At 32.7% G+C, this 13,952-nt stretch overlaps 1 pseudogene; it reads left to right on the top strand.

Annotated features, from left to right (window-relative positions):
* Positions 1-11,893: 11,893 nt before the first annotated feature.
* On the top strand, positions 11,894-12,495 carry LOC139701479 (large ribosomal subunit protein uL6 pseudogene; annotated as a pseudogene).
* The last annotated feature ends 1,457 nt before the right edge of the window (positions 12,496-13,952 follow it).

Genomic DNA, 13,952 nt, shown 5'->3' on the forward strand with positions numbered 1-13,952 from the left:
TTCTTTACTTAGTGTCTCATCTCATTACGAATTCTTCCACATGCTAGGTAAGCCACTGCATCCAGTAACCTGAAAAATGATGGTCTGTCTTGAGAGACAAGTCATTCCACCAAGTGTTCTTACTGCCCATGTACTAAAACTGCTTCTCAGAATTCAGATGGAAACAGCTTCTAGTGAGTGTTCAGCCCTCCTTAAAAGTATTCTTGGACCATTTATCCTGGCATAGTACTGTGAGAGTGTTCACAAACAAAGAAACAAAACATACTGCAAGTAAGTAGCCTAGGATAAAGAACTAAATAAACAAGAAACAAAAATCAATTCAACATCAGTGTTCAGCATTAAGATTTATTGCTTAGAAAAAAAATTCAAATAAGTATTAAGAAAACTTTTAGCACAAATGCAAAATAAGGAAGTGATGCTATTATAAAAAACTGGACATAATATGAACTAGTGACCATTTTTCAAAGATTCCTTTGGGGCCCACGTCTACATAATTTCCCACTTCTCATTTTGTAATGGACAAGAATCAGTGGGACCAGTTGATTCTCAGGTCCACACCTCTTCTTTTAAAATGGTAAATCTGGTTTCCAATGAAATATGTTTTCTTCTTGGATAGTGGACTTCCTTTCCATTTTTGGCAGCTGGAAGTGCCCAAAAGAGGCAAGAATGCAGAGAAATGCAGATGTTTTCGCTTCTGGTTCCAGCTGTGTTAAAGTTCCTCACAATGGGTATTTTGTTTTCTAGACTTAGATTTTGCCTCACATTTTATGTCCTTAAAATAATCTGCACTTGCCTATTTCTCATGTTAATGGAAACATACTGTGTGTTATCTTTTGCATGTAGTGTCTTTTATTCAATATTACACAAAATTTAACTTTGTTGAACATCACAGTAATTTGTTCATTTGCTTTGCTCAATAATACTCATCACATGGATACTTTGCCATTCAATAATTCGACTTTTGTGGGCATTTGTGTTATTTCCAGGCTTTAAGGATTATGATCAATGTTGGTATGAACATTCATGTATAAGTAGTTGAATCCCTATTTAAGAGTTTTCATAGGTTTAATATAGCAGATAGATATGGGTAGATAGAATTTACTAAGCTTTGGAATATATCTCTTAAGCTTTAGTATATAATGCCTCAATGTTTTGTTAAAAAGAACATCTTGACTTATTTTCACACATTACAATGTATAAAAATTTTCAATTGTTTTTCATTCTTATTATCAATTTCTATTGGTAGACTTAAAAAAAAAAAAAAAAACTTTACCACTTCTTTGTGATGTAGTGTTGCAAGGTTGAGTACTTTTCCATAGAATAATTGACCATTTGGATTCCCCTATTGTGAACTATTGGAGGTTGTTTTTTCTCTTTGATTTTGAGTTCTATCTGAACTCTTATATTACTAATTCATTACCCTCCTATTACATGTTAGAAATATAGAAATATAGTTTCTCAACCAGCATATTATAATTCTCATAATGGGGTTTTCTGAATGGAAGTTCTTAATTTTAATGTAACCCAATTTGTCTTTTTTCCTTTCATTCTTTCTTCCTCTTTGTGTTTTATTTAGTGAATTCTCCCTTACTCCAAGTTGTGAAAATATTCTCATTTTACCTTCTAAGTATTTTAATGTAATTCTCTAATTATAGTCCAGAAAGTAATTATGAATATGTTATGAGTTGGGTTCAATTTCATTCTGTCCCTTACCCCCATAGAAATAATCAATATTACTAACAGTCTTTATTGAATTTTATTCTTTCACTTTCACATAGCTATATCTCACTCAAGGTTTATAACTTGTAAGAAATATTATTTTCTCTACAAATGCTTCTATGAAACTGCCTCTTCCCTTCCTCGGCAATCCTCATGCACTACATCCCACACACATCTTTACATAGTATGTTTGCTTTCCTCCCTTCAGTTATATACTAAACAGCATTGTCAAACTCTGAAAATCGTTTCCCTCTTTTAATGAGCTATAAGTGCCTTTAAGAGTCTAGATACTCTAAGTCATCTTCATATTTCATATGCTGAGACCCATTTTTCAATGAATAACATGACAAGCCAAACTTTTCTAAATCTTAATTCACATTGTTTACAAAATCAAAATAAAACACCTTTTAATATTTCTCAAGAAATAAAACCTGTTACATATTCAGAATTTTTTTAATTTTAGTTTTCTTGGCACTACTAATGTAAATAGTAAAATTTTATTTTAAAAATATTCAGAATATCAAACTTCAAATATATTCAGTGATAAATTTTTAAATGTGCTTTTATAGCATATTATTTATCTGTGGTTTCCAAAGAGCACCTCTGTAATGTGACCTTATTTGCAAAGTCAACCTTAAGTCTGTCCAGTTGTTTTGGAGTGGGTATTTGTTGCCCTCCCATTTTGTCTTCCCTTAAGTTGGTCTCAAAAGTTATTCCTCTGTAATAGATTAGAAAACCAGACAAATCTACATAGATACAGTTATCTTATAATCAACAAACATGCCAAAAACATACATTGAAGATAGGCTTTTTAAAGAAAGGTGCTAGGAAAACTCAGTATTTGTATGTATAATAATGGAATTATATTCCTACCTATCACCCTTCACAAAAGTCAATTCAATATGGATCAAAGATCTAGGAATGAGATCAGAAACTCTGCAACTGCTAGAAGAAACTGCACAGTCAACATTCCAATATATTTGCGCAAGCACCGACTTCCTTAACAAGACTCCTAAAGCTTAAGAAATAAAGCCAATAAAGAATCAATAAGTAGGATGGCATCAAATTAAAAAGCTTCTAAACAGAAAAGGAAACAATTAAAAGCATGAAGAGAGAACCTAAAAAAAAATAGGGTATCTTTGCCACCTGGGCCTTAGGGAATTCATATTCAGAAAACATAAAGAACTCAAAAATTAATACCACAATAACAAATAACCCAATTATTAAATGGGGAAAAGAACAAAAAAGACACTCAAAAGAAGAAATGCAAATGATCAACACATACAGAAAAAATGCTCAATATATCCAGCAATCAGGTAAATGCAAGTTAAAACTAGAGTGAGATTTCACCTCACTCCAAACAGAATGACAATTATCAAGAATACAAATAATAATAAATATCACTGAGGATGTGTGAAAAAAGGTATATTCATATATTGCTGGCTGGGGACTGCAAATTAGTAGAGCCACAGTGGAAAGCACTATGAAGATTCCTCAAAACACTAGGGGCCTGGGGTTGTGGCTCAGTGGTAGAGCACTTGCCTAGAATGTGTGAGGCAGTGGGTTCGCTTCTCAGCACCACATTTAAGTAAATAAATGAAATAAAGGCCTATCAGCAACTAAAAAAGTATTTAAAAAAAAAGACTAGGGAGTGAACCACCATATGACCCAACTATTCTACTTTGCTATATTTATTCAAAAGAACTAAAATCAGCCTACTATAGTGATACATACACATATATGTTTATAGAAGCATGATTTTCGACAGCCAAGTTATGAAACCAACCCAAATGCCTGTCACCAGATGAATGGATAAAGAAAATGTGATGTGTATATATGCACAATGGAGTTTTACCCAACCATAATGAAAAACGAAATTATGGTACTTGCTGTTACATTGATGGAACTGGAGAATGTCATGTTAAGTGATGCAAGCTACACTAGGAAAATCAAGGGTCAAATGTTTTCTCTTATATGACCAGAATAGGGGGGTAAAAAGGAGAGGTGGAACCCAGGAATATAGAAGGGATCAGTGGAGCAGAGGAAGGGGATTGAGGGAGAAGGAGGAAAGATGAGTAAAGGGAGGAACAGTAAAATGAAATTTCCCAAACTATCCTACATACATTACAAATATACCACAGTGAATTTTACCTTTATATATATCATTAAAGCACTAAGAAAAAATGATAAATAAATGAAGGAAGACCAATAGAACAGATGAAGTGAAAAAGGTAGAGGGAGGGAGGAAGGCAAGGGGGACATATTGGGGACTTAGTTGAAGGAAATCCTATTTCATGCCAATATGTAAAAATGAACCCCAATGTTATTGATGTTATAATGCATCAATTAAAACATAATTTTAGAAAAGTTATTCCTTTGTAAATCAAGGGTTGAAAGGAATAAAGTGCAGGAATCACAACTCTACTGAATGGGAAGTACAGATTTTAAATACATAGTGCTGGCTAAAAATTCTTGCTTCCTCTACTACCCAAATTTTTTCTCTGAATTTTTTTTACATATTTTTGTTATTTGATATTTAACTTTCTAATTTTGTATTCGGTTCAGAATTACAACTGTCACAGTTTAAACAAGTGGCATCGTTCCTGTTAAATTATTAGGAACAATTATCAACATGCTTTTTATATTGTAATGTCTCTACTCTTGTTTCCAGGAGGATCAGAGCCAAAGTGGTGCTTAATTTTAACAACTATACCAATATTTGTGGCTAAGATCTCTGCTCCTTTTCCCTCTACATGCCCTCATTTTATGATTGTTAACAGTATTATTTTATTTACTTATTTTCATATGTGCTATTTGATCTAAGTCACTAAAATTCCATCCTGTACATGGGTGCATATGTATGTCTATGTATAAACAGCCTTTTACTTCTACTGAATAGATGCAATGTAAATATAGCACAAATTTATGTAGCATCAGGCTGATGAATTATTATGACTATTTTCATAGCTATGTAATTCATTATAACATTCTCTCTGCAACCCACTTTTTCTTAATTTACTACATGTGGCAGGTCCAATCACAACCATATTTCTTTCTTCAAAGTTAGAAAATTATGAAATTGTGTTTTATACAGTTGAGCAAGATCTATTCTTTAAGTAATTATATTTGGGGGTGTTTATCTTAAATTAATTAAAATAATGCATATAAGTAATAAGCTCAGCATATATATGATGGAAAAAGATATTTTCAACATAATAGACAATCTAAAGTGATGCTTTAGCTTCAGTGTTATTCATTTCATATCCCTAATGCCTAGTTTTGACAGGTGTTTTTCAATGGTCTAGTCCTATCTTGGTATTTAGTGCATTGTACCAGAATTATCCACTTATCTGCATTTCCAACTACATTCCAACTCTTTGCAGACTGTAATATTTTTGAAAATAGAGATTATATTTTATTGTAGAGCCTGTAACATAATAGCTATTCCCAAAATACTGTTGAATGAATGAAGAAGAAATAAAGATTGCTGAAATAATTCTGTCTCTCCTACAGACTATTATAATCCTCTGTTTAGAGCTTCCTACAGCATTTGTCACATTCAACCTTGTATTGTACATATTTCTATATTTGGCATACAACTCCCTTTAAATGTGACAGAGTCACCAAATTCTGTATCTTTATAAAACAATTGACAATGAGTTTAGTATACAAAAAGTACCCAAACAGTGAACTTTAAACAAGGGAATAAGTACAAGATCTTTTAAGTGTCTTAAGGAAATCTGTGTGTTTCCACAGGCATTCAAAAGATTACTTGTTTTTCTTTTGGTTTGGTTTGGTTTTTTAATGCCATATACATAGCTATGTGTAACAGATTTGGGCAAACAGTCATTCCTCTAATTTATCAGTTCTTGAGTTCCTATTACATATGTCACATTGTTCTACAATGGGAAAACAACAGAAATGATATAGGATCTCTGTTGTTGAGGAGCTTATCAGAAAGAAGAAATTAAAAAACAATGTAAACAATATAATGATAAACATGGAAAGGAAAAGTTATTGGGTTGGCAAAGAATTGTGGGAGATTGCATCAGTCATAGTACATACAGGAGTTCTATATGTTGGAACAGACTTTATAAGCCAGAAATAATAATGCTGTGCTTAAAAAACACACAAATGTATATACAAAGTCAATTTTTAAAAGGCAAAACAAAATGGATTATAATGTAAATGTAGACCTGAAACCATAAAACTTTTAGAAGAAAACATAAGTAAAATCCCACTGTCGCCCAGCGCGGTGGTGCATGCCTGTAATCACAGGAGGTTGTTAGGATGAGGCAGAAGGATTGCTAGTTCAAAGCTAGCCTCAGCAATTTAGCAAGGCCCTAAGCAATTTAGTGAGATCCTGTCTCAAAAAAAAAAAAAGAAAGAAAGAAAAACAAAACAAAAGAGGAGGCATGTGGCTCACTGGTTAAGAGCCCCTGAGTTCAATCCCAGGTACCAAAAAAAAAAAAAAAAGACTACTCAAAACCTATTTGTCATTGGTTATGGAAGTGATTTTTTATTTGTTAGCAAAAGAGACAATTAAGTAAAATTAAACAATTGGGACTATATAAAACTAAAAATTGTCTGCAGAGCAAAGGGAATGATCAATAAAATGAAAAAGCAACACAGAATAAAATATTTGCAAAACATATATCTGATAAAGGGCTAATAGCCATTATCTGTAAGGAATTTGGACAACTCAATAGCAAAAATTATAATGTTTTTAAAAATGAGCAAAGGACCTGGATACCCATTTTCCTAAGGAAAACATTAAAAATGGGCAATAGGTATGTGAAAAGATATACAACACCAGTAAATCATCAAGGAAATGCACGTCAAAACTATAGGAGACATCACCTCACAACTGTTAGTAAGCATATGATCAAAAAGACAAGAGATAAAGTGTTGGCCAGGATGTAGAAAAAAAGGCAGCCCTTTTACATTGTGGGTGGAAATGCAGATTAATACATACACTGTGGGAAATAGTATGGAGAGTCCTCAAAAAAATATTAGACTTACCACATAATCCAGCAATCCTTCCTCTGGGTATTATTACCTATCCAAAGGAATAGAATCACTGTATCTAAGAGAGTTATGAACTCTCGGGTTTATTGCTGTTTTATTAACAATAGTCAAGATATGAAACCAATCTCAGTATCCATCAACAAATGAATAAATAAAGGGATTGTGATAATTATGTGCACATATGTGTGTAAACATACAGCATGTGACTGTAGTTCATAATTGCATACTATACAGATCAAATCTGCTGAAAGCAGATTTTGAGTAGTCTCACCACATTCACAAAAAATAACTAAGTTAGGTATGTTAAATAAGTTGAAGGTGGTAATCAGTTCACAATATTTATATTCATCAAAACATTACATTGTACACTCTGAGTATATATAATTTTGATTTTCAGTTATACCTCAATACAGCTAAAAAATGGAAAATTTGAAACACTTAGAATGTATAAGGAAATATGAATTTGTTGAATGGGTCAAATAAAATCGAACTTGTATTTAGCTTATATAAATCACCTTTTTCTAATGTTACCATGGCAATATATCAATAAAATAAGCCAACATTAATGTAATTGCCGTATATGTTAAATATGTCACTTTCATATAACCCTATATTATTTATTACATATATAAGATACTAAAGAAAAAAATTAACTCATATATTTGGATTTTCAAGCAAAATATTAAGGAAATAGTCCAGGATTCTCTCTTATCCATCTTGCCCTTCAAGAACTACTGACCATTTTATCATTTGTGTGTGCATTTGTTACCCATACTCCCTGTTTTATTAACTAGAAGGTTCTGGTACATCTATTGTACTTTACTCTTCAGAAAAGAATGCTTTTTCTGACAGAATTTATTAAGAAGTTCCAAGGACATTACCAGGTAATTAGTGCAAGATCATGTTCTAAAGATCAGAAATGATAATGGTGAGCTTAAATTGCTGAAATAAAATTAAAATATTGCAATAGTGTGCTTTCTCCCTCCCTCAGTTCTATAAAGCAACATAATTATTTAGTAGTATATTAGAACAATAAGATATTGTATAGATTGAGATTAACAAATGGAGGAAGTGTTGAGGGTAAAAACAGAATAATCTTTAGGCATGATTGGAAGTCTGAAGGTGAATCTATACTGGATGCTAGGAAAAAAATATGCTCATATATGCACACTCATACACAACAGAATGGGAAATTTGTTACATTCCTCTCAGACCAGTCCCATACTTCTCCAGTATTTTTCTAGCTGCCAGTTCAATTCCTTCTCTTGCCTGAAAATCTGCAAATCTGATTCATCTAAATCTAGGCCATTATATAGGAACATTTTAGTGGAGGTTTCAGGTCACTATGTATTCATAATTGTAGCTGGGGCCTTATGCTCTTTCCTTACTTGTTATTTCCTTCATGGTGAACATTTCCAGACATGTCTGGAGCCTTGCCCACTTGTTATTGAGTTGATTTTTGTTTAATGGCTACCATTCTTTCTATGTATAATTTCCTTAACAGAGAGTACTATATGATAGAGGAATGATTTTAGGATTCTAGAATCAGACTACCCATAACAATGTTCAACAGATATACTAAAAATTCATGCTGTCGAGTTCTGTGGAAGTTTTATTCTGCTTGGTTATTGTATGTCTATTTCTATTATATTGTAGTAATCTCTTAATATATATTGCATTATAGGTAATGTTCAGCATATTTTGCTATTTCTAAGAATATTTAACAGTTAAAATATGTAATATTATGGGGCTTGGGGACATGGCTCAGTGGTAGAGTGCTTGCTTCACATGTGCAAAGTCTTGAGTTCGGTTCCCAGCATCGCCAAAAAAAAATAATATAAAAAAGTAATATTACTAATTCACTGCAATTTTTAAGTCTTATTTTTCTTATGAAAATCCAAAAGAGTTAGACACAGTAACACATGCCTGAATTCCCAGCAGTTTGGGAGGCTGAAGCAGGAGGATCTTGAGTTCAAGGCCAGCCTCAGCAACTTAGCAAGGCCCTAAGCAACTCAGTGAGATACTGTCTCTAAATAAAATATTAAAAAGGGCTGAGGATGTGGCTCAGTGGCTAAGCATCCTGGCAACATTGGGTTCAATACTTGGTACTAAAAAAAAAGTATCAAAAGATTATATTTTGGTTTCAGTAGATGCGAGAAAAATATTAACTTATAAAAATTTACATCCTAGGGATTTTATCACAGTTCATTAAAAACTGATGCCAAAGCCCCCTGACATTTAAATTATGCCTTCCTTCAGTATATCAATATTTTCAAGATACTTAGGTATTTTTCATATTGATAAACTGGGAGTTATACCTTTATTTCATGTGTTGTCATCAGATAGCATAAATGTTTTAATTTCCAGTGGATTCCATGATATAGCAGAAACTAGTTTTTGGAATGAGACAGATGTGATTTTAAATCCAGATCACTTATTGAATGAGTTATCTTGGAAATATATTGTTTCCTTTTTGTGTGTGAACTTTGGTTCTTGCATCTGTAAAGTGGTCATTTTTCCTACCCTATAATATTGCCATATGTACATATTGAAATCCAGACATATAAAAGGTTTTCAATGATTGTGAATGTCCCTAAGTGCAGGACCTTATGTGAAAGGGTGACAGGAAATATTTTACTTTGCATTTTGAGGCCATAATTCTAAGAAAATTAAACAGATTGCATTGTCAAAGTATGAAAGATCACATATCTGCACATATGAGTATAATATTTTCAAAAAATCAGTTGACTCCCCCAGAGTGAAGGCTTTATACTGAACAGTAGGAAAGTGAGTGTTTTAAAGCTGGGAAAGTGTTACAGTGCTGTAAGGCCATTATGCTAAAGTCATTGCACTTTCATAAGCTCACAAGGGTTCACAATTTATGTCCTCTAATAAGTGTTGTTCCTGGAGGAGAAAGAGAGTTGTTTAAAACACAAAGTACAGTATAATTAAATAAGTCATTGAAGGTCAATTGTTTTTTGGATAAATTGTATCAATACCACACTGTGAAAAAAGTGCTTTAAACCTACTCTAAACTCAGTCCTGTGAGGTAAATTGAGGGAAAATGTGATGTCTCCAAGATCTGAAACAGTATACAAGGGAATCATAAGCCAATCTGCCAAATGTCCAATGCCTAAAGCTGTCAGCCTTGGGTGGGGAAGAAAGAGACTCTCTCACCAAAAAGAAAGAAAGCAAAACAGCTATCCATGCCTGTGGTATATTCATAACTCAGTAAGAAACAAATCTTAAGACTTATTTCCATAGAACATTATTTTATGTACTCAACTCTTCATCAGGAGTCAAGCAAATATAGTGATTTCAGGCATGAAGATCCTGAACAGTTTTCTCAGTGTCATTCCTAGTGGCTAACTGATGTTGCTCTAGAACCAGAATGAACCTTTCACAGAGCTCATTTCTGTTTTCTTAAATTTGTTTGTTTGTTTGTAGCCTGTGTGGAAAATCAGCAGGATGAGTATTAGACACATTCGGATGAGGTGCTATGTAAGTTCATATTGTATTCGTGGTGGGAAAGTGATCCCTGAGTTCTCCACTCAAATTTGACAGGATGTATGTAACCTTGACACAATTAGCAGTTATCTTACCTGTGAGATACTGTACAATGTAATCTATTTTTCTTAGAATTGTGGCCTCAAAATGCAAAGTAAAATGTTTCCTGTCACCCTTTCACATAAGGTCCTGTATTTAGGGACATTCACAATCATTGAAAACCTTTTATATGTCTGGATTTCAATATGTACATTATGGCAATATTCTAGGGTAGGAAAAATGACATTACAGATGCAAGAACGAAGTTCACGCACAAAAAGGAAACAATATATTTCCAAGATCACTCATTGAATAGCTCCCAACACATCATGCCTCCAACCAAAAACATAGAGAACAATATTTCAACAAATCTTGACATTTAAAGTATATTTTAATGTTATCAGAAGGAATGAACTTATTTTATATTATTTGAAGAATTTTCACTGTATGAAAACATATGAATGCTGAGTGCTATTTAATTATAATAAATGTATCCATCTTGAAATGCAAATTTTATCAACTCAAAACTGTTAATTTTATGAATTTATTTCTGAACATGCAACCAATAATATTTTATATTTAGGTTCAGATATCCCCATATTGCACATATACCCAGTTATTTTATGGGAATAAGAAATATCATTTATAACTCAAACGTTTGCGGAGATGAAAAATTAAGGAAAAAATTTAAACAAAAACTAAGAAATTCAGAGATTAAGATAGAGAATCAAGAAAAAAGAAAAATTGAATTTAGAAAAGCCATGGGAAAGATAAGAATCATAAATAAGAATAAAACTCAGAATTGTGAAGCAGGGTGGAGACAGACATGGTTCATACATGGAGTTTCCCAGAGAAGGATATAGAATCTGAAATCAGTAATTAAAACTATTAGATCAGAATTTTTACAAACATACAGATATGTAAAAAGATGGGTGTACAAATCACTCTGAATAGAATATCTGTAATAAGTACAGCAATTATGCAAATATCTCACTAAAGTTAGTAGACAAGCAGAGCCTAGAAAGACTTAGTAAGAAAAGTAGGTGGGTAGATAGATAGATGTGTGTGTGTGTGTTTTCACTGTTTTAATTATTCTGGTTTTTTAAAAACAATAATTGTGAAAATAATTTAGGACTTTTATAGTTTCATATTAATCTCCAATCTGTTTTTTAACCATAGTTTCAAGACAGTCATTATAAAGTTTATGCCCAGGTTTTTAGGAAAGAGGGCCCTCTGAACTTTTAAATGTTAATTCTCAGAAAATGAAGCAGTAGAGTACATTATACAGGAATCATTACTGTACTTTGCAGCATGAGGTCAAGGTCAAGTTCCAAGTCTGTAGCTATATACAAACCATATGTCATATCTGTCTTCATATTCTTATCAGTACAAGAATGGTGTAACTAGGAAGAAAGGAAGAATTGTATCACTTCTAATATTTGGCTAAGATATGGAAAATTTATGATTCCACTATATGTCCAGGTTAACGTTCATTAAATTCATTGGATAGATTAAACAATGCACACAGGAAGTTTTCAAAACAAAAAATTGGAAAAATGAACCAATATTTGATCTGTATTTAAGAATTAAGATCATAAGGATGCATGCTTTCTGTTTTTTTGTTGCATCTACTGTGAGAATAAAAAACATTCTCAGTAGTCAGACTGTTGACACTCCAGAAAATAGTGACATCACTCTAAAGATGCACAGTCATTGTGAAAGGCAGCGGAGCAACCCCAGGAAGGGACTTCAATCACATATATGTAGAACTCTGTCTCCTTTGGAAAGGAAAAGAGGCTCTGGGTTTAGATGGTGGGGAAATGGAAAGAAACTGGCTCTGACTCACAAACACATCTACATAGTTAAGTACAGAACATATCCAAGGGATCAATGCTGGGCTCATCATAAGATGAGGGCTGTATATATTCACTTCCCCATCTATTTCATTGTTCAGGAGGATGGCCCTTCTGCTATCAGAAAGTTCCCAAATGAAATATACAGCTACAGGGTTCAGATGAGGCCAGGTGTTGCTTGATCCATATCCTAAGCCCAGGAAGATGAGTTAGTTCTTAAAGGAAACGACAACTTTTTTCAAATTGGGTTGCTTTGATTCAATAGGCTACAGCAGTTAAAATCAAGGATATCAGAAAATGTTTGACTGTCATCTTTGTCTCTGAAAAAAGAGACAGTTTATTAGAATGATGGGAAGATCTAAGTGTCCAGTCACAGAAACAAGCATTCTGATTACAAAATCAATTTGTAATATTTTATTGGCAATAGAAGACCTCTATTGCATATTTTCTGTACTGATTTATATGAAATTCACCATACATTAGATAAATTATACATGGTTCACATCTGATCTTCTTAGATTCTTTCTCCTTTCCCCCTCCCATTTTAAAGGTATTTATTGCCGAATAATCTGTTCCTTACTATTTTCTTTTTTTTTTTTTTTTTTTTTTTTGGTGCTGGGGATTGAACCCAGGGCCTATGTGCATGCAAGGTAAGCACCTATTTTATTATTCTAAAAGATAAAGTTTAATGACATTCTAGAAGTTGTGAATAAATCACAGAGTAAGCAATTTGAAAAGTGCAGTGCACACTAGAACATTGACAAAGAAGAAATTAAGAAAAATGCAAAACGTATTTTTTAATATGGGAAATGTTTTGTGTAATGAAGTTAGATTCATGACCCACATCTTTTAGATGACTATAATCACTGGCTATCTTCACTTAAAAATAAAAAATAGTTTTCTTTTTATTGTTTGACATTGTGAACAATAACAAAAATAATTTAAGTCCTTTCAAATATTAAAATCATCATTTTTTAAGAATTAGAAGTTGACAAAGAATCTTTTCAATACTAATTGTAATTAAATATATTTTTACAAATACTATGAAAGTTGGGGGAAAATATTAACATTTACCATTAAATAACATGGAAAATTCAAAAGGATTACTAAAAAATCCTTTCTGAGATATGAGTGAGTAAAAAGGATATACTCATCTAGGCATTGCATTTTATGAGGGCAGCAAATGAATATTTCAGTCCAAGTTTAAAATAAAAAAGCAGTTGTAAAACACTAGTGTTTCAGTTTATGATCTAGAAATCAACTGTGCACATTCCCTTTGGTAATTAAGCAAAGAACATCCTCTTTTAACTTGCTCTTATAAAGCATGACTTTATATTGCTTTACAGATGCAAGATGAGTAAAATACATGAATGTCAATCCCTGTCTTCTGTGTATGTGTGCCAACAGGAGAAATTGACCCCTTAAGTGATTATACACCACATCAAGCACAGTCTATGTGTCACATCTTCACAAGAGACAGGTGGCAGCATGATGATTCTTCTTTTTAGTTCAATTTTCTCCCCCTGTCTGTCCCTCTCCCGACATCCTTATTCTTTGCCTCTTTTCTACCCTTCTCTCTAGGGGCTCAAATGTCATTGCTACATTGGTCTGGAAATGAATCTATTTCTGCTGATTTCTCTTCCTGGGAAGATGGAGAATCCCCTCATTGATTTTGACTAGGATTTTTTTTTAGAAGAACAGACTTCTGAACTTTCAAATGATCAGGTTAGAATGGTTATTTTCACATTATTAAGTAATCAAGGAGCAAATGCATTAGCTAAGAGTTGGGTTCACAGGCAGGCCTAT

The sequence above is a fragment of the Marmota flaviventris genome, chromosome 13, assembly GCF_047511675.1.
Source record: "Marmota flaviventris isolate mMarFla1 chromosome 13, mMarFla1.hap1, whole genome shotgun sequence".
Lineage (NCBI taxonomy): Eukaryota > Metazoa > Chordata > Mammalia > Rodentia > Sciuridae > Marmota > Marmota flaviventris.